This window comes from Nerophis ophidion, linkage group LG19 (assembly GCF_033978795.1).
Source record: "Nerophis ophidion isolate RoL-2023_Sa linkage group LG19, RoL_Noph_v1.0, whole genome shotgun sequence".
Lineage (NCBI taxonomy): Eukaryota > Metazoa > Chordata > Actinopteri > Syngnathiformes > Syngnathidae > Nerophis > Nerophis ophidion.
The window spans coordinates 11768129-11786791 of record NC_084629.1 but is presented as its reverse complement, the minus strand read 5'-3'; the positions used below and the strand labels follow the sequence as shown (position 1 = coordinate 11786791).

Genomic DNA, 18663 nt, shown 5'->3' with positions numbered 1-18663 from the left:
GGGCCTACCGAGGATGTCGTAGTGGTTTGTGCAGCCCTTTGAGACACTAGTGATTTAGGGCTATATAAGTAAACATTGATTGATTGATTGATATTTATTAAAGGTAAATTGAGCAAATTGGCTATTTCTGTCAATTTATTTAAGTGTGTATCAAACTGGTAGTCCTTCGCATTAATCAGTACCCAAGAAGTAGCTCTTGCTTCCAAAAAGGTTGGTTACCCCTGCTTTACTTGCATGTAAAAGTATAATTACTCTCCATGAATTTTATTTCGTGTTAATATTTTAAATGTCTGGAGAAAATTACCTGGATTTACGTTATTTTTTTGTGAGACAAGTAGCTTCGGTTTTTGAAGAATTATTTTTTTGTTGGATCTTTTTATTAACAAAAACATAGGTGCCACTGTACATATGTCACGAGTACACCATTAATTATTAATGAAGGGATACCCAAGATTTTCTTTGCTTGGGCCACTTTTGGAGTTTACATTTTGTTTCTTATTTTTTTTATCATGTTCTGTTTGTGTTGTGTTGTGTTGTGTTTGCTTGGTTCTCGTTTTTAACCTGCCTATTGTACAGCACTTTGGCTGCCCCTGTGGTAAATTTTAAACGTGCTATATAAATAAAGTTGATTGGATTTGATTTGATTTATATACAGAACCCTAGAAAACTGAGGCATTTCAGTTACTGCATGTGTGATTTCAATACAACAAGACAGGAGAAATGAAGGTCAGGTGTTAAACTACATACTGTACATACTGTACTTAGTCCCAGCTCAAAATACTTGTTTAATCGCACACACGGGCAGTGTCCCACTTCTGATAATACGAAGTTACCCGGCAACTTGGACAGGTTAAATTTCGGAAGTCGATAATTGCTTATAAAATTGTCTCTAGTCCGTCCCACTAAGTATACAGTATTTAGGTTGTAAAAGTGTGTGTCACTTTTCCCACACGCGTGTGTGTGTGTGTGCGTGTGTCTGTGTATCATCATATTAGTTGGAATGTGAGGAATGTCCAGCATTGCTGAAGCGTTCCTGTTTGGCCGCTTGGTCAGATGGTTACAGCTCACCAGGAGAAAATGTTTGTTTATGATGCCTGAATGAGAGTGTGTGTGTACTCCTGATTTCGACCCCAAAAGGGACAAGCGGTAGAAAATGGATGGATGGATGGATTCATATTGAATACTGAATTAGTACTGAATACAAAATGATATATTTTAGTTGTCTTGATGTCTGTTTAGTCTATAGTTCTATACAGTACTGCAATTACTCGTATTTGAGAAGGTTTCAGCATTTTTACCCATTTAGTTAAGCCCCGCCCATATTGACAGTCATTAGCCAATAGCATTTACTTCCCAGTGGGACGTCATTGGTTTGTGCGACCCAAGTCTGCCTCTTAATGCCCGCACTTTATTACTCTCCAAGTATGATCCCACACATTTACTGTGCTACTTCAAAATCAAATCAAAATAACATTTGGACACTTAAAGGCCTACTGAAATGAGATTCTCTTATTTAAACGGGGATAGCAGGTCCATTCTATGTGTCATACTTGATCATTTCGCGATATTGCCATATTTTTGCTGAAAGGATTTAGTAGAGAACATCAACTATAAAGTTTGCGACTTTTAGTGCTGATAAAAAAGCCTTGCCTTTACCGGAAGTCGCAGACGATGACGTCACAAGGGTGAGGGCTCCTCCCATCCTCACATTGTTTATAATGGGAGCCTCCAGCGGCAAAAGCTTTTCGGACCGAGAAAACGACAATTTCCCCATTAAATTGAGCGAGGATGAAAGATTTCTGGATGATGATACTGATAGCTAAGGACTAGGAAAAAAAAAAAAAATTATAAAATAAAAAACGACGACTCCGGGCGGCGGCAGTGTGAGCGTTTCAGATGAAATTAGACACATTTACTAGGATAACTCTGGAAGATCCCTTATCTGCTTATTGTTTTAATAGTGTTTTAGTTAGATTGTAAAGATATACCTCGAGGTCGAATGGCTGTGGTGAACATGCAGTGTCTCAGAGAGAAGCCGAGGAGCCAAGCTCACAGCTGCCTTTTAAACAGCTACTGCAGGAGGACGAATAATCCAATGATGTCTCCGGTAAGATATCCATCCATCCATCCATCCATCCATCATCTTCCGCTTATCCGAGGTCGGGTCGCGGGGGCAGCAGCCTAAGCAGGGAAGCCCAGACTTCCCTATCTCCAGCCACTTCGTCTAGCTCTTCCCGGGGGATCCCGAGGTGTTCCCAGGCCAGCCGGGAGACATAGTCTTCCCAACGTGGCCTGGGTCTTCCCCGTGGCCTCCTACTAGCTGGACGTGCCCTAAACACATCCCTAGGGAGGCGTTCGGGTGGCATCCTGACCAGATGCCCGAACCACCTCATCTGGCTCCTCTCGATGTGGAGGAGCAGCGGCTTTACTTTGAGTTCCTCCCGGATGGCAGAGCTTCTCACCCTATCTCTAAGGGAGAGCCCCGCCACACGGCGGAGGAAACTCATTTCGGCTGCTTGTACCCGTGATCTTGTCCTTTCGGTCGTGACCCAAAGCTCATGACCATAGGTGAGGATGGGAACGTAGATCGACCGTTAAATTGAGAGCTTTGCCTTCCGGCTCAGCTCCTTCTTCACCACAACGGATCGATACAACGTCCGCATTACTGAAGACGCCGCACTGATCCGCCTGTCGATCTCACGATCCACTCTTCCCCCACTCGTGAACAAGACTCCTAGGTACTTGAACTCCTCCACTTGGGGCAGGGTCTCCTCCCCAACCCGGAGATGGGTAAGATATATATATCAAAACTATCCCATCCAAAAACTTGCTGGTTGACGTGAGAAACATGTTCGCTTGACCGCTCTGTGTCAAAGAAACACCGGCTGTGTCTCGGTGTTAAAGACAGCTGCAATACACCTCTTTCCACCAACAACATTGTTCTTTATAGTCTCCATTATTAATTCAACAAATTGCAAAAGATTCAGCAACACAGATGTCCAGAATACTGTGTAATTATGCGATTAAAGCAGACGACTTTTAGCCGCTAGGTGTGCTGCGCTAATATTTCCTGACAGTCCGTGACGTCACGCGCACGCGTCATCATTCCGCGACGTTTTCAACAAGAAACTCCGCGGGAAATTTAAAATTGCAATTTAGTAAACTAAAAAGGCCACATTGGCATGTTTCAGTAGGCCTTTAAATAACGCAAAATTACCCGAAAATAGAGAATATCCATATATCCATCCATTTCCTACCGCATGTGCCTTTTGGGGTCACGGGGGTTGCTAGAGCCTATCTCAGCTGCATTCGGGTGGAAGGCGGGGTACACCCTGGACAAGTCGCCACCTCATCACAGGGCCAACACAGACAGACTTACAACAATCACACTCACATTCAATAGAGAATAGTTAACATAAAAAAACAAGTTATGAGTGAACTGCTCCTTTTTTGTCAAAAATCACAAATAGTACAGTCCTGCCAGTGGCGGGCTGTGCGTTTCCCACCTAGGCATTCAGTGATGTCCTACTTAGTCCGACTTGAATAAATACCCCTCAAAATACCATAATTACAGACTATATTTTGGCACATTTAAAAATCAATGAACCCGCATCAGCTTTTAAAACATACCTTACAAAGTTAAGGAAGTTAAAAAGTACCAATGATTGTCACACACACACTAGGTGTGGTGAAATTTGTCCTCTGCATTTGACCCATCCCCTTGTTCACCCCCTGGGAGGTGAGGGGAGCAGTGAGCAGCAGCGGTGGCCGCGCTCGGGAATGGTTTTGGCGATTTAACCCCCAATTCCAACCCTTGATGCTGAGTGCCAAGCAGGGAGGTAATGGCTCCCATTTTTATAGTCTTTGGTATGACTCTGCCGGGGTTTGAACTCACAACCTACCGATCTCAGGGCGGACACTAAACACTAGGCCACTGAGTAAGTACTGTCAAAATGTAAATATTTGTAAAGAACATATTAAATGTGGAAAAATAAATAATTTCAACTTTTTCTTTGCGAGTTAAAAAAGTGATTGGATTCTCACTTGGGAGTGACATGTGAAAATCCAATCACAGTCATGTTTAGGATAAAAAGACCTCGATGGGCTACTGTCAACAACTCGTGATTTGATTGGCTATCGCAACTGTCTATCAACTGTCTGTCCAGCAAAATTCACACAGCGCTGGCAACAAGCTACCTAAATTTTGATTGGATAAAATCTTTAACGTAAAAAACAAGCAACACTGGAGCCTAATAAGACACAAAGGATATGATGAAATTAGGGGTGTGGGGAAAAAATCGATTCGAATATTAATCGAATCAAATACGTTGTGCGATTCAGAATCGATTCTCATTTTTAAAAATATAGATTTTTTTTTTTTATCAATCCAACAAACCACTACACAGCAATAACATAACAATGTAGTACAATTCCAAAACCAAACCTGACTCAGCAACACTCAGAACTGCAATAAACAGAGCAATTGAGGAGACAATGAACAAACCAAAGGTAGTGAAACAAAAATGAAAATTATCAACAACAGTACCAATATTAGTTATAATTTCAGCATAGCAGTGATTAAAAATTCCTCATTTACGTTATTAGACATTTATAAACAAAAAAAAAGAACAAAAGTGTCACAGTGGCTTACACTTGCATCGCATCTCATAAGCTTGACAACACACTGTGTCCAATGTTTTCACAAAGATAAAATAACTCATATTTTTGGTTTGTTTAATAGTTAAAACAAATTTACATTATTGCAATCAGTTGATAAAACATTTTCCTTTATAATTATAAAAGCTTTTTTTTTTTAAATATCTACTACTCTGCTAGCATGTCAGCAGACTGGGGTAGATCCTGCTGAAATCCTATGTATTGAATGAATACAGAATCGTTTTGAATTGAAAAAATATCGTTTCTGAATCGAGAATCGCGTCGATTCAAAAAAAAAAAAATCAATATGTTATCGAATCGTGACCCCAAGAATAGATATCGAATCGTGGGACACCCAAAAATTCGCAGCCCTATGATGAATATTTTATGAAAAGTAGGTTAAAATGAAGTTTTATTAATCTATGATCATGATTTATGTTTGGCCTGCAGAGAAGGCCTTGCTGGCAAACCACTGAGTCCTGTCATCTTATGCCATTAAAACACTACAAAACACTATCCACAATTTTTTTGTCACTTTTATTTTATTGTGGGCACCACGGTGGAAGAGGGGTTAATGCGTCTGCCTCACAATACGAAGGTCCTGCAGTCCTGGGTTCAATCCCAGGCTCTGTGTGGAGTTTGCATGTCCTCCCCGTGAATGCGTGGGTTCCCTCCGGGTACTCCGGCTTCCTCCCACTTCCAAAGACATGCACCTGGGGATAGGTTGATTGGCAACACTAAATTGGCCCTAGTGTGTGAATGTGAGTGTGAACGTTGTCTATCTGTGTTGACCCTGTGATGGTGTGGCGACTAGTCCAGGGTGTATGCCGCCTTCCGCCCGATGGTAGCTGAGATAGGCACCAGCGCCCCCCGCGACCCCAAATAAGGGCAATAAGCTGTATAAAATGGATGGATGTTATTTTCTTTTGTCATTCTTGTATGTCAGAATGGAAAAGTCTGGTCCAACTCGTCTAAACCAGGGGTGCCCATTACGTCGATCGCGATCAACTGGTCGATCTCGATCAACTGGTCGATCTCGGAGGGTGTGTCAGTCGATCTCAAGCCAGGCATTAAAAAATATACATAAAAATGAGCAATCATCAATCATACCAAGACTTCACTTTCGTCAGTTGTTTGACATTCTTGGCACCCGAGGATCTTGTGAGATGACGCTGGCTGCTGCAAGCTCATATTTAAGAAAAAAAATCACTAACAGGGCGGACGCAGAGAAACACATTTTATTTCTAGAGACTCCGTACCTACTGTCAAAACTCTAAAGACCGACTGCACAGTTCCTGTCTTCACCATAAAAGACCTGTTTCATCCTGCCTGTGCTAACAAAATAAGAGTCTCAGAAAGCTAGCGTGCACAAGCTAGCAAGCTACGGAGTTTGATGCCAATGTATTTCTCCCCCGCCCTCAGCGACCGCTTTCTCACTTGCTTGCCCACCCGCACACTCACTGACATCACTCACCTGCTGCCAGACATTAAAGGGCCACACACATATGCTACTCTCATAACAAAGTGTTTAAAAACGAGTATGCAAGTTGGACAAATGAGATGCTAAATCCAACCACTTTCATGTGGTATTGGACAGAAAGGAGGACTTTTTTTTTCCTCCATTTGAAAATGCGGACGTTATCAGCACCACTGTCTGATTCCAATCAATGCAAGTCATCAGAATCAAATACACCAACTTATATTCTTGTCTTCATGAAAGAAAGGAATCTATGTGTGTTAAACATGCTTGTATTATCATTAAACACCATTAACTTGTTAACAAAAATGTCTCTTTCATAAATAAATAAATATAAATTATAAATAGGAATGAGGTAGATCTCCTCGACTTGGTCAATTGAAAAGTAGCTCGCCTGCAGAAAAAGTGTGAGCGCCCCTGGTCTAAACGCCTTACGTCATTCTTAACGATAACGGTCACCAACTCCCTTAACAATAAAAAAGAGAAAAAAATAAATGTATATTTATATACATCCATCCATTTTCTACCGCTTATTCCCTTTCGGGGTCGCGGGGGGCGCTGGCGCCTATCTCAGCTACAATCGGGCGGAAGGCGGGGTACACCCTGGACAAGTCGCCACCTCATCGCAGGGCCAACACAGAGACAGACAACATTCACACTCACATTCACACACTAGGGCCAATTTTAGTGTTGCAAATCAACCTATCCCCATATTTATATACATTATATATATATGTATACATTTTTAAAATAATTACTGAAATTAAGTACGGTCATTTTAATTAAATACATAAATGTGTTATTAATTGATCTAAAATTACATTTAATTAATTATGGATTTTCATGAATAAATAAATCCATATATTTGCTCAGTGATTAAAGAAACTTAAGGGTTTGTGATTTGATTCCAGCTTCCGCCATCCGTTGTGTCCTTGGGCAAGACACTTCAACCACCTTCTTGTCATTACCACCCACGCTGGTACAAATGAGCTTACCACCAAGCTTGAATGTAAGGGGTTTTCCAGTGTAAAAGCGCTTTGAGACTATTTTGAAAAAGCGCTATATAAATATAGTTAATTCATTCAATCGCTAAATGAATTAAATGATAAAATGATAAATGGGTTGTACTTGTATAGCGCTTTTCCACTTTCAAGGTACTCAAAGCGCTTTGACACTACTTCCACATTTACCCATTCACACACACATTCACACACTGATGGAGAGAGCTGCCATGCAAGGCGCTAACCAGCACCCATCAGGAGCAAGGGTGAAGTGTCTTGCTCAGGACACAACGGACGTGACGAGGTTGGCACTAGGTGGGAACTGAACCAGGGACCCTCGGGTTGCGGACGGCCACTCTTTCGATGCGCCACGCCGCCCCATAATGAAATCAATAATTAATTAAATATGTGAAATAATTATCATAATGATATCAATTATTTTATGATTCAATACGCCACCTTTCCAATGGATTTTCAACAGTATATACCACCCTGTCACGGCTTCTCGTACGTAGTGACGTAATTACGTACGTACGTACGTAACACATGCACACGTATTAGATTTAGGTGTTAGTAGCTGATATTACCAAATTGTTTGTTGCTTCTCTTGGACTGTTTGTGTGTGTGCAGGCGCTTCCTGCGCGCACGTGTTGACGAGACTGTGTGAGTAACCACCGTAAACACCAATCATTTTATCCGGGCTAGTAAAACATTTTTTTAATCACATACAGTTGCGACTTGTCCAGGGTGTACACCGCCTTCCGCCCGAATGCACCTGAGATAGACTTCAGCACCCCCTGCGACCCCACAAGGGACAAGCGGTAAAAAACGCTTGTCAGCTGAGATAGACTCCAGAACCCCCCCGCCCCCCGATAGCGGTAGAAAAGGGATGGATGAATTAACCAAACAAAACACCAATATAATTCAGTTTTAGAGACGGTTCGAACTACGAATGTTCACAAAGTACACATAAAAAGAATTATGATGAACATCTTGAACCATTGTTTTCCCTTTGTTTATATTGAGACAAATATGTTTTAAGTATTTATTATTTATTTGCTTACTATGGTATAGTATTTATTTATTTGTTCACTGTTCCGTTACAGAGAACAAGGAAATTGGATAACATTGTTATGGTATGAAAAAGGGTAGGATTAAATAAGTTCTGCTTCGTCCTACTCCTTTTCGCATTAGCTGTAATGAAGCAACTGGAAATATGTATAATGTAATGTATGCATGTTCCAAATAAACTGAAACTGAACTGGCAGGCGACAATTTGTCATTTTCTCTTTCTGCTATTTGACTCATGACGGGACCGTGACCCAGGAAGTTGCCGTCCAACATGCACATGTCATGACAAGCCATTGTCGTTTTGCTGTCCAATCTAATGATAACTCTTATCCTCCTCTCAATTTAGGAAAAAAACAAAAAAACAAACCCTAAATCCCACCCTCTCTTCCGGAGTGCAAGCAAACCCGTGTGTTGTTGTGTACTGTAGGAGCACAGCGGCCATGTTTGGACCTCTGCTGGTACCCACTGGGAGTCCCTTTAAAGAGCTGCGTGTTGGTATAGAGGACGTTTGGATGCTAAGCCCTACAGTGCGGTGCGTGAATGGAACTAGGATTTTACACAAAGACATGATGTCATGATGCAGGGCGTGGACCCTATTGAGCGCGTGCAGTGAGGCGCGAGGCCAGATTAGACCTCCGAGGCAGGGCACTTACTGGCCGCTGACCAGAATGCTAACACGCTAACAAACATATCGTAGGGCAATCTGCCTGCGGATCCAGCTTCCTGCTGGCAGTGGCCTTTGTAAGACAGGAAGCCAGTGGAATCTTACTTGTGGGATGGACTTATTACAATCACAAGACATCTCACGTTTTTGACTGATGTACAGTTTTTGTACAGTAAAATCCCACTTCAATGATTTTCACTAAAGTTTATGCAATACATATTCATTTTGCAATTGCTGCTCTGTATTAAATATCACATATACATGAGAGAGAAACAGCACCATCTGCTGCTTTTAAGAGGCTGCAGTTCAATTATTTAAAGGCCTACTGAAATGAGATTTTCTTATCCAAACGGGGATAGCAGGTCCATTCTATGCGTCATACTTGATCATTTTGCGATATTATCATATTTTTGCTGAAAGGATTTAGTAGAGAACATCGACGATAAAGTTCGCAACTTTTGGTCGCTAATAAAAAAGCCTTGCCTTTACCGGAAGTAGCAGACGATGTGCGCGTGACGTCACGGTTTGTGGAGCTCCTCACATCCTTACATTGTTTACAATCATGGCCACCAGCAGCGAGAGCGATTCGGACCGAGAAAGCGGCGATTTCCCCATTAATTTGAGCGAGGATGAAAGATTCGTGGATGAGGAAAGTGACAGTGAAAGACTAGAACAAAAATTTAAAAAAGATGAGGGCAGTGGGAGCGATTCAGATGTTATTAGACACATTTACCAGGATAATTCTGGAAAATCCCCCATCTGCAAATTGTGTTACTAGTGTTTTAGTGAGATTATATAGTCGTACCTGAAAGTCGAAGAAGTGTGGTGACCGCCAGTGTCTCCGAGGGAAGCCAGGTTTTCTCGACGAGGCAAGGCAGCCAGGCTGAGATTTTTTTCCCCCTCCACGGAGTAAGCATCCGACGGTCGGTGGCGGCTGGTGGGAGGAGGCAAGAGAGTCCACAGCTGCATTTGGAACGACGCAAACTCTCTGCTCATGTCTACGGTAAGAGCCGAATGTAAACAAGGAAACACCGGCTGTGTTTGTGTAGCTAAAGGCAGCTGCAATACACCACTTCCCACCTGCATCTTTCTTCTTTGTAGTCTCCATCATTAATTGAACAAATTGCAAAAGATTCAGCAACACAGATGTCCAGAATACTGTGTAATTATGCGACTAAAGCAGAATACTTATAGCTGGGATCGGGCTGGAAAAAAATGTCCGCTACAATCCGAGAAGTCACGCGCACGCGTCATCATAGCGACGTTTTTAACAGGATACTTTGCGCGAAATTTAAAATTGTTATTTAGTAAACTAAAAAGGCCGTATTGGCATGTGTTGCGATGTTAATATTTCATCATTGATATATAAACTATCAGACTGCGTGGTGGGTAGTAGTGGGTTTCAGTAGGCCTTTAAGGTTCATAACCGGGCTGGGCAATTATTCTGCCTTGGGGGGCCAAATTTAGAGAAAAAAATGTGTCTGTGGGCCAGTATATCTATTTTTAGGAACGCTAATACAAAACCTCCCAATAATGTCTGATTGATAAAAATGTTATCACAGACTGTTTAAAAACGAAATGGAATTTTATATTTTTCTACTGAATGGGACACGCAGAATGTACATGGAAATAAAGAATGCGGGATTTACAATACTAACTATGAACGATAAAACAGTGAATATTGAAAACATATGAACGTCACACCCTTGCCTCACTCAAGCAAAACGCAAAAAAAATGCAACAAACACAGCAAAATATGAACATGAAGAGTTAAAAAAACCCCACTTACAATCGGATACATCACTAAGCTTTAGCACTTTGTTGTAAAAATCTCCTTCCGCGTCTGTCTCTGACACCTGTATTTCAGACCGGCCGCTCCGGAAACACACTGTGGAAACGCTCCCCGCCCACACTGCTTGGTGCCTCGTCCGACCTGCTGTGATTTAGATTACCATAGTAACTAATTAGATTACCATAGTAACTAGTATATCATGCAAAAGCGCAGATTTCAACCATTAGTTCAAGACTTACGGTTATTTAAAAACATCTCTGCACATCATAATGGCAGTTTCCATCCTAAAGATCTAAAAAATTTTGGGGGGGAACGTCCGGCAGTCCAGTTTGAAAAGTATAAACGGGCCGCATGCGGCAATTTGCCCAGGTCTGGTTTATAAGGAATGAAAAAAATTTAAATACAGTTGAGTTGTACTTTATTTGGAACATGCATACGATACAATGTAATGCATCACACAATTCCAGTTGTTTCATTCTTATTTAATCCTACCCCTTTTCATACCATAGCAATTTCCTTGTTCTCTGTAACAGAACAGTGAACAAATAAATAATAGATAAATAACATACCATAGTAAGCATACACATATTAAATACAGAAATAATCTTAGCCTCAATATAAAAAATAGGGTTCAAGATGTTCATCATAATTCCTGTTCTGTGTACTTTGTGAACAGCCTTGGCGTCACTATAGACAGCGATTTTAAACTAGACAAACAAGTCAATGGCGTTTTAAAATCGTGTTTTTATCACCTTCGTCTTTTAGTAAAGGTTAAACCGTTTTTATCTTTTAACCTCTTTGAACAAGTCGTGCATGCTTTTATTTCAAGTGGCCTGGACTACTGCAATGCACTTTATGCTGGCATTAGCCAAAAAGCTCTCTTCCGGTTGCAGTTAGTCCAGAACGCGGCAGCACGACTTTTAACAGGGGCCAGGAAACGCCAGCATATAACCCCAATTCTTCAGAGTTTGCACTGGCTCCCTGTTCATTTTAGAATTGATTTTAAAACATTGCTGTTTGTTTTTAAATCTTTACATGGACTGGCACCTCAATATATCTCGGACCTCATCCAAATTTACATTCCTGCGCGCGCTCTGAGGTCCGAGAGCCAGTTCCAGCTCGTGGTGCCCAAGACCAGACTTAAGACCAGGGGAGACAGGGCCTTCTCTGTGGTCGGCCCTAAGCTCTGGAACACTCTGCCCCTCCATGTTCAAACTGCTCCCACAGTGGAGTGTTTTAAGTCTCGTCTTAAGACCCACTTTTATTCTTTGGCTTTTAACACTACGTGAGTTGTGTGGTCCTCTGTCCTCTGTTGTCCTCTGTGTTTTTTATACACTTTGATTTCTATTTTACTGTTTTAATTGATTTTACCCTTTAAAATAGTTTTTAATTATATTTGTTTTTATATTGTTTTTATTGGTTTTATATTTATTTATTTTTTGTTTTTATTCAGTCATTGGTGGAGCATAATATACATATATATACTTTTTTTAAATTTTATTTATTTTTATTTATTTATTTATTTATTTTACAATTGTTTTTAACATGGCTGTGCAGCACTTTGGAAACGTTATTGTTGTTTAAATGTGCTATATAAATAAAGTGGATTGGATTGGATTGGATTATAGTTTGAACAGTCTCTTAAACTGAATTATATTGGTGCTTTATTTGATTTATTTGGTTAATCCATTCCACAATTTAATTCCACATACTGATATACTGAAGGTTTTAAACATTGTACGAGCATACAAATGTTTTAAAGGAGATTTTCCTCTAAGGTTATATTTCTCCTCTTTTGTCGAGAAGAATTGTTGCACATTCTTGGGTAGCAGGTTATACTTTTTTTTGTACATTATTTTAGCTGTTTGCAAATGCACCAAATCGTTGAATTTCAATATTTGTGATTTAATAAATAAAGGGTTTGTACTGTATGTTCTCTATATCCAACATTATGTATTATTGTAATTTATCTTTTTTGTAACACAGTAAGTGAATGAGGCGCACATTTGTAGTATTGTACAGTATTCCAATGTATTAATGGGATAACACGTTTTAATAGAAGCTGAAAGGTGGCATTCTTCACTCAGAGTTATCACACAGGTCAGTTTTTGTAACTTTAATCAAAACATATCACAATAGTTTACTTTAAAACTATTTTGGATTTACCAAAGAAATCAAACAAAGCACCAATATGATTCAGTTTGGACCGTTCAAACTACAAGTGTTCACAAAGTACACAGAACAACAATTATGATGAACATCTTTAACCCTTTTTTTAGATAAAGATTATTTATGTATTATTATTTGATTACTTACTATGTGCATTATTTATTTAGTATTCTGTTACAGAGAACAAGGAAATTGGATACAATTGCTATGGTAAGAAAAGCGGCAGGTTTAAATAAGATCAGCTTCTTCCTATTTGTTTTCGGACATGCTGTAATGAAACAACTGGAAATATGTGATGCATTACTTTGTAGCGTATGCATGTTCCAAATAAACTGAAGCTGAAACTGAAACCACCACCTCAAAATTTGAGAATTAGTTTGTATTTATTTTATGCCCCGTAAACATGAATAGATTTTGATATTATGTAATAAATGATGAGCATCCAACTAAAAAAACATGCATTTTTTCCCCTTGTTGCATTAACTGATAAACTAATACGGCAATATTTTATTTTATTTTACATTCGAAAGCATATGAAGTTTATAAGTCAGTCCCTCCCGGAATCGACCGAGCCTGACAACAGATTTGCAACTACCCCGCACCTTTAAGCCAATTAGTGTCATTTTTGTCCCTTTACAAGTTTTTATATTAATGCTGTCAAATGATGAACTTTTTAATGAGATTAACCACACTTTTGAATGTGGATTAATCACATTATATTACTTACTCACATTACTCAATTAACCTAACAAAATAAAAAAAGACGATATCTTGACATTAATGGAATTTTATTGTCAGAATTTCATAGACAAACATTGATAAAATGTTTTCCTTGAATGTACGTCTTGTATTTGCTCAAAACAGTTTTAACTAAAGTCCTGTCGGGTTTATTTTGAAGGGAAATACACCAGTCAAACATAGCAAAAAAAAAAAAAAAAAAAAGTTAGCATGCTATAACATTAAAATGCTAACGATTGTTTGTCTTGCAGGCTGTTTAAAAATTAGCTACAGATATACTTCAGACACCCCTGGTTGGAACACTTCACTCATTGTGCTGCTATATGTGCTATATGCTATGAAATGCTGTGTTAAATTTGGCCCTTGGAGGCAAAAAGTTTGGCCACTCCTGCTCTAGAGGATAATGATTAAAACGGCTTTATCAGTACTTGGCTATTCTAATAAAACATGGCCACGCGTTTTTTACGGGTATGTCCAACCACACTTGCTATCGTTACTGTCGATACTTGCATCGATCCGCCCACCTTTGTTTACATTCAACAGCTGTATCTTTGAGGTTAGCATGGTTTATTTTATCCTCCTACGGTGTGTAGCGTATAGTGTTTAGCTATTCCTTGTCCTCCAGTGATAACATTACTTGTAAGGAAACCTTTTATTTGCTGCCATGGAGGCGACGATTGGCGACTTCAAAGCAGCTGTGCATTTTGGATGGACATCGGAGGACGCCACAGTGCGTTGAGGATCAGCTAGCACTGAGCTACTGGGACGGAGAGGCTTCGCGGTGTCTCGACTGGGTGAGCAGGTGTCGGACACCTCAGTCACCTTGGACGTATCCTCGCTCATCCATGCGGACTGGACACTGGCCGAGAGTGGAGTCGGCTGTCTTGGTTGCTTTGTTGGGTCTGCTCCTGTCTCTGGCCATGCTCCCTCCACCCCAGCGGACAATGGCGTGGAACACCGCAGAGACCACCACAGTGGATATGTTTCTTTTACTTTTTATTCATAGCTGTATGTAGAAGTGTCTGGTTGTATCTGCTGCTTTAATGTCTTTAATGTCCTCTGTGTTCTTTGATGTTTGATGTTTCCCTCTTACACGTGTACTATGGCTATGAGTTGTTGTTGTTTTTTTTCCCCCCTTGGCCTCAGTCTGCACCCCCACTCCAGGGCCCAGGCTAAGACCGATTTTTTAAATTTTATTTTAATCTTCTATTCTTTTCTCCCCCCCACTTGTTTACCTGTATGTCATCTTTTTTGTAAGGGGCGCTGGAAGCCGGCAGACCCGTCAGCGATCCTGTTCTGTCTCCCTGTAATGTTTGTCTGATCTTGAATGGGATTGTGCTGAAAATTGTAATTTTCCTGAAGGAACTCTCCTGACGGAATAAATAAAGTACTATCTAATCTAATCTAATCTAATATGCATTATGACGATAGTATTAAAAACTTCATTGTCGGCCAAATTGATATAATTTATATCGTATACATCAGTCATTCTCAAAATGTGCTACCACTAGTGGTAAGCCTAAAAAAAAAAAAATCACTTGATTAAAGTACAGTGTTTTATTTTAAGCTAGTGTTGTACCGATACCAATATTTTGGTACTGGTGCCAAAATGATTTTGATACCTTTCTGTACTTTTCTAAATAAATGGGACAACAATAAATTTCATTATTGGCTTCATTTTAAAGGCCTACTGAAACCCACTACTACCGACCACACAGTCTGATAGTTTATATATCAATGATGAAATATTAACATTGCAACACATGCCAATACTAGATTGCAATTTTAAATTTCCCACGAAGTATCCTGTTGAAAACGTCGCGGAATGATGACGCGTATGTTGATGCATGCGCGTGACGTCACCGGTGGTACCGGACATGTTCTTCCAGTCCGATCCAAGCTATAAGTCCATCCATCCATCCATCCATTTACTACCGCTTATTCCCTTTGGGGTCGCGGGGGACGCTGGCGCCTATCTCAGCTACAATCGGGCGGAAGGCGGAGTACACCCTGGACAAGTCGCTACCTCATCGCAGGGCCAACACAGATAGACAGACAACATTCACACACTAGGGCCAATTTAGTGTTGCCAATCAACCGATCAGTCTGCTTTAATCGCATAATTACACAGTATTTTGGACATCTGGGTTGCTGAATCTTTTGCAATTTGTTCAATTAATAATGGAGAAGTCAAAGAAGAAAGATGTAGGTGGGAAGCGGTGTATTGCAGCTGCCTTTAGCAACACAAACACAGCCGGTGTTCCCTTAGTTACATTCCCGAAGGTGAAGCTTTACTATGGAACAGAGCGGTCAAGCGAACATGGTTCCCGACCACATGTCAACCGGCAGGTTTCGGTGAGAAAATTGCGCTAATAAATCGGCTCTTACCGTAGACATAAGCGGAGCTTGCGTCCTCCTGCAGCTGCGGACTATTACCTCCTCCCACCGAAGACACTGGCGGTCACCACACCCATGGCCACACCCCTCCGACTTTCAGGTACCATATAATCTCACTAAAACACTAGTAACACAATAAGCAGGTAGAGGATTTTCCAGAATTATTCTAGTATATGTGTCTAATAACATCTGAATCGCTCCCACTGCCCCCGCCTTTTTTTTCTAGTCCTTCACTCTCACTATCCACGAATCTTTCATCCTCGCTCAAATTAATGGGGAAATCTTCCCTTTCTCGGTCCGAATCGCTCTAGCTGCTGGTGGCTATGATTGTAAACAATGTGAGGATGTGAGGAGCTCTACAACCTGTGACGTCACGCGCACATCGTCTGCTACTTCCGGTACAGGCAAGGCTTTTTTATTAGCGACCAAAAGTTACGAACTTTATCGTCGATGTTCTCTACTAAATCCTTTCAGCAAAAATATGGCAATATCGCGAAATGATCAAGTATGAGACATAGAATGGACCTGCTATCCCCATTTAAATAAGAAAATCTCATTTCTGTTGGCCTTTAAGAAAAAAATCCTACAGTACATTAAACATGTTTCTTATTGCAAGTTTAAATAAAATAGTGAACATACAAGACAACTTATCTTTTAGTAGTAAGTAAGCAAACAAAGGTTCGTAATTTAGCTGCTGACAATGCAGTATTGTGTCATTTTCCATTCCATTAAGGACAAGTGGTAGAAAATTATTTATTAATCTACTTTTTCATTTACTGTTAATATCTGCTTACTTTTTCTTGTAACATGTTTTATCTACACTTCTGTTCAAATGTTGTTTGATACTTTACATTAGTTTTGGATGATACCACAAATTTGGGTATTAATCTGATACCAATTAGTTACAGGATCATACATTGGTCATATTCAAAGTCCTCATGTGTCCAGGGACATATTTCCGGAGTTTATAAACATAACGTAAATTTAAAAAAATGAAAGAAGATGTTGTGATGCCAAAAATATTCATGTTTGATTGATTGAATTTTGATTGAAACTTTTATTAGTAGATTGCAAAGTACAGTACATATTCCGTACAATTGACCACTAAATGGTAACAAGTTTTTGAACTTGCTCAAGTCGGGGTCCACGTTAATCAATTCATGGTAATCATTAGGGATGCGAATCTTTGGGTGTCCCACGATTCGATTCAATATCGATTCTTGGGGTCGCGATTCGATAATATATCGATTTTTTTCGATTCAACGCGATTCTCGATTCAAAAACGATATTTTTCCGACTCAAAACGATTCTGTATTCATTCAATACATAGGATTTCAGCAGGATCTACCCCAGTCTGCTGACATGCTAGCAGAGTAGTAGATTTAAAAAAAAATTGTAAAGGACAATGTTTTATCAACTGATTGCAATAATGTAAATTTGTTTAAACTATTAATAAAAAAGATTACTTGAACATTGATTTAAATTTTCAGGAAAGAAGAGGAAAAAATTTATAAGGTAGCAAGGTATATGTGTTTAAAAATCCTAAAATCATTTTTAAGGTTGTATTTTTTCTCTAAAATTGTCTTTCTGAAAGTTATAAGAAGCAAAGTAAAACAATTAAATGAATTTATTTAAACAAGTGAGGACCAAGTCTTTAAAATATTTTCTTGGATTTTCAAATTCTATTTGAGTTTGTCTCTCTTAGAATTAAAAATGTCGAGCAAAGCGAGACCAGCTTGCTAGCAAATAAAAAAAATAGAGGCAGCTCACTGGTAAGTGCTGCTATTTGAGCTATTTTTAGAACAGGCCAGCGGGCGACTCATCTGGTCCTTACGGGTGTTGGTGACCCCTGTTTTAGGCCAGGCTTTAAAAAAAAAAAAAGCTCAGTTTTTTATATGGCAAACACAAAATATCCAACATTTGCCCCAAAAAATACCTCAAAGTGGAATATTTAATGTGACGTAATTGGAGCTTTGAATTGGTCAATAATTCCTAATTGATTTTGATTCACTTTTTTTTTTTTTTTTTTTTTTTAAAGAAAGAAACAGCCTGCATGGCAGCTTTGTGTTATTAGAGTAAACATTCCAACGGCGTGGCGCAGTGGCTGAGTGGCTCTGCGCAACTCGAGGGTCCCTGGTTCAATCCCCACCTAGTACCAACCTCGTCACATCCGTTGTGTCCTGAGCAAGACACTTCACCCTTGCTCCTGATTGGTGCTGGTTAGCGCCTTGCATGGCAGCTCCCTCCATCAGTGTGTGAATGGGTAAATGTGGAAGTAGTGTCAAAGCGCTTTGAGTACCTTGAAGGTAGAAAAGCGCTATACAAGTACAACCCATTTATCATTTATTAATGGAACCAAAAATATGACTTATTTTATCTTTGTGAAAATATTGGACACAGTGTGTTGTCAAGCTTATGAGATGTGATGCAAGTGTAAGACACTGTGACACTATTGTTCTTTTTTATTATTTTTTATAAATGTGTAATTATAATGTCAAAGAGGGATTTTTAATCACTTCTATGCTGAAATCATAACTAATATTGATACTGTTGTTGATATTTATTTTTGTTTCCCTACTTTTGGTTTGTTCTGTGTCGTGTTTGTGTCTCCTTTCAATTGCTCTGTTTATTGCAGTTCTGAGTGTTGCTGGGTCAGGTTTGGTTTTGGAATTGGATTGCATTGTTATGGTATTGCTGT

General features: G+C 39.8%; 1 protein-coding gene across 1 annotated transcript in view; it reads right to left on the bottom strand.

Moving 5' to 3' along the window:
- Positions 1-18663, bottom strand: part of LOC133537964 (gap junction alpha-8 protein-like) — a 135117-nt gene that overhangs the window by 14122 nt on the left and 102332 nt on the right. The window lies entirely within an intron of this gene.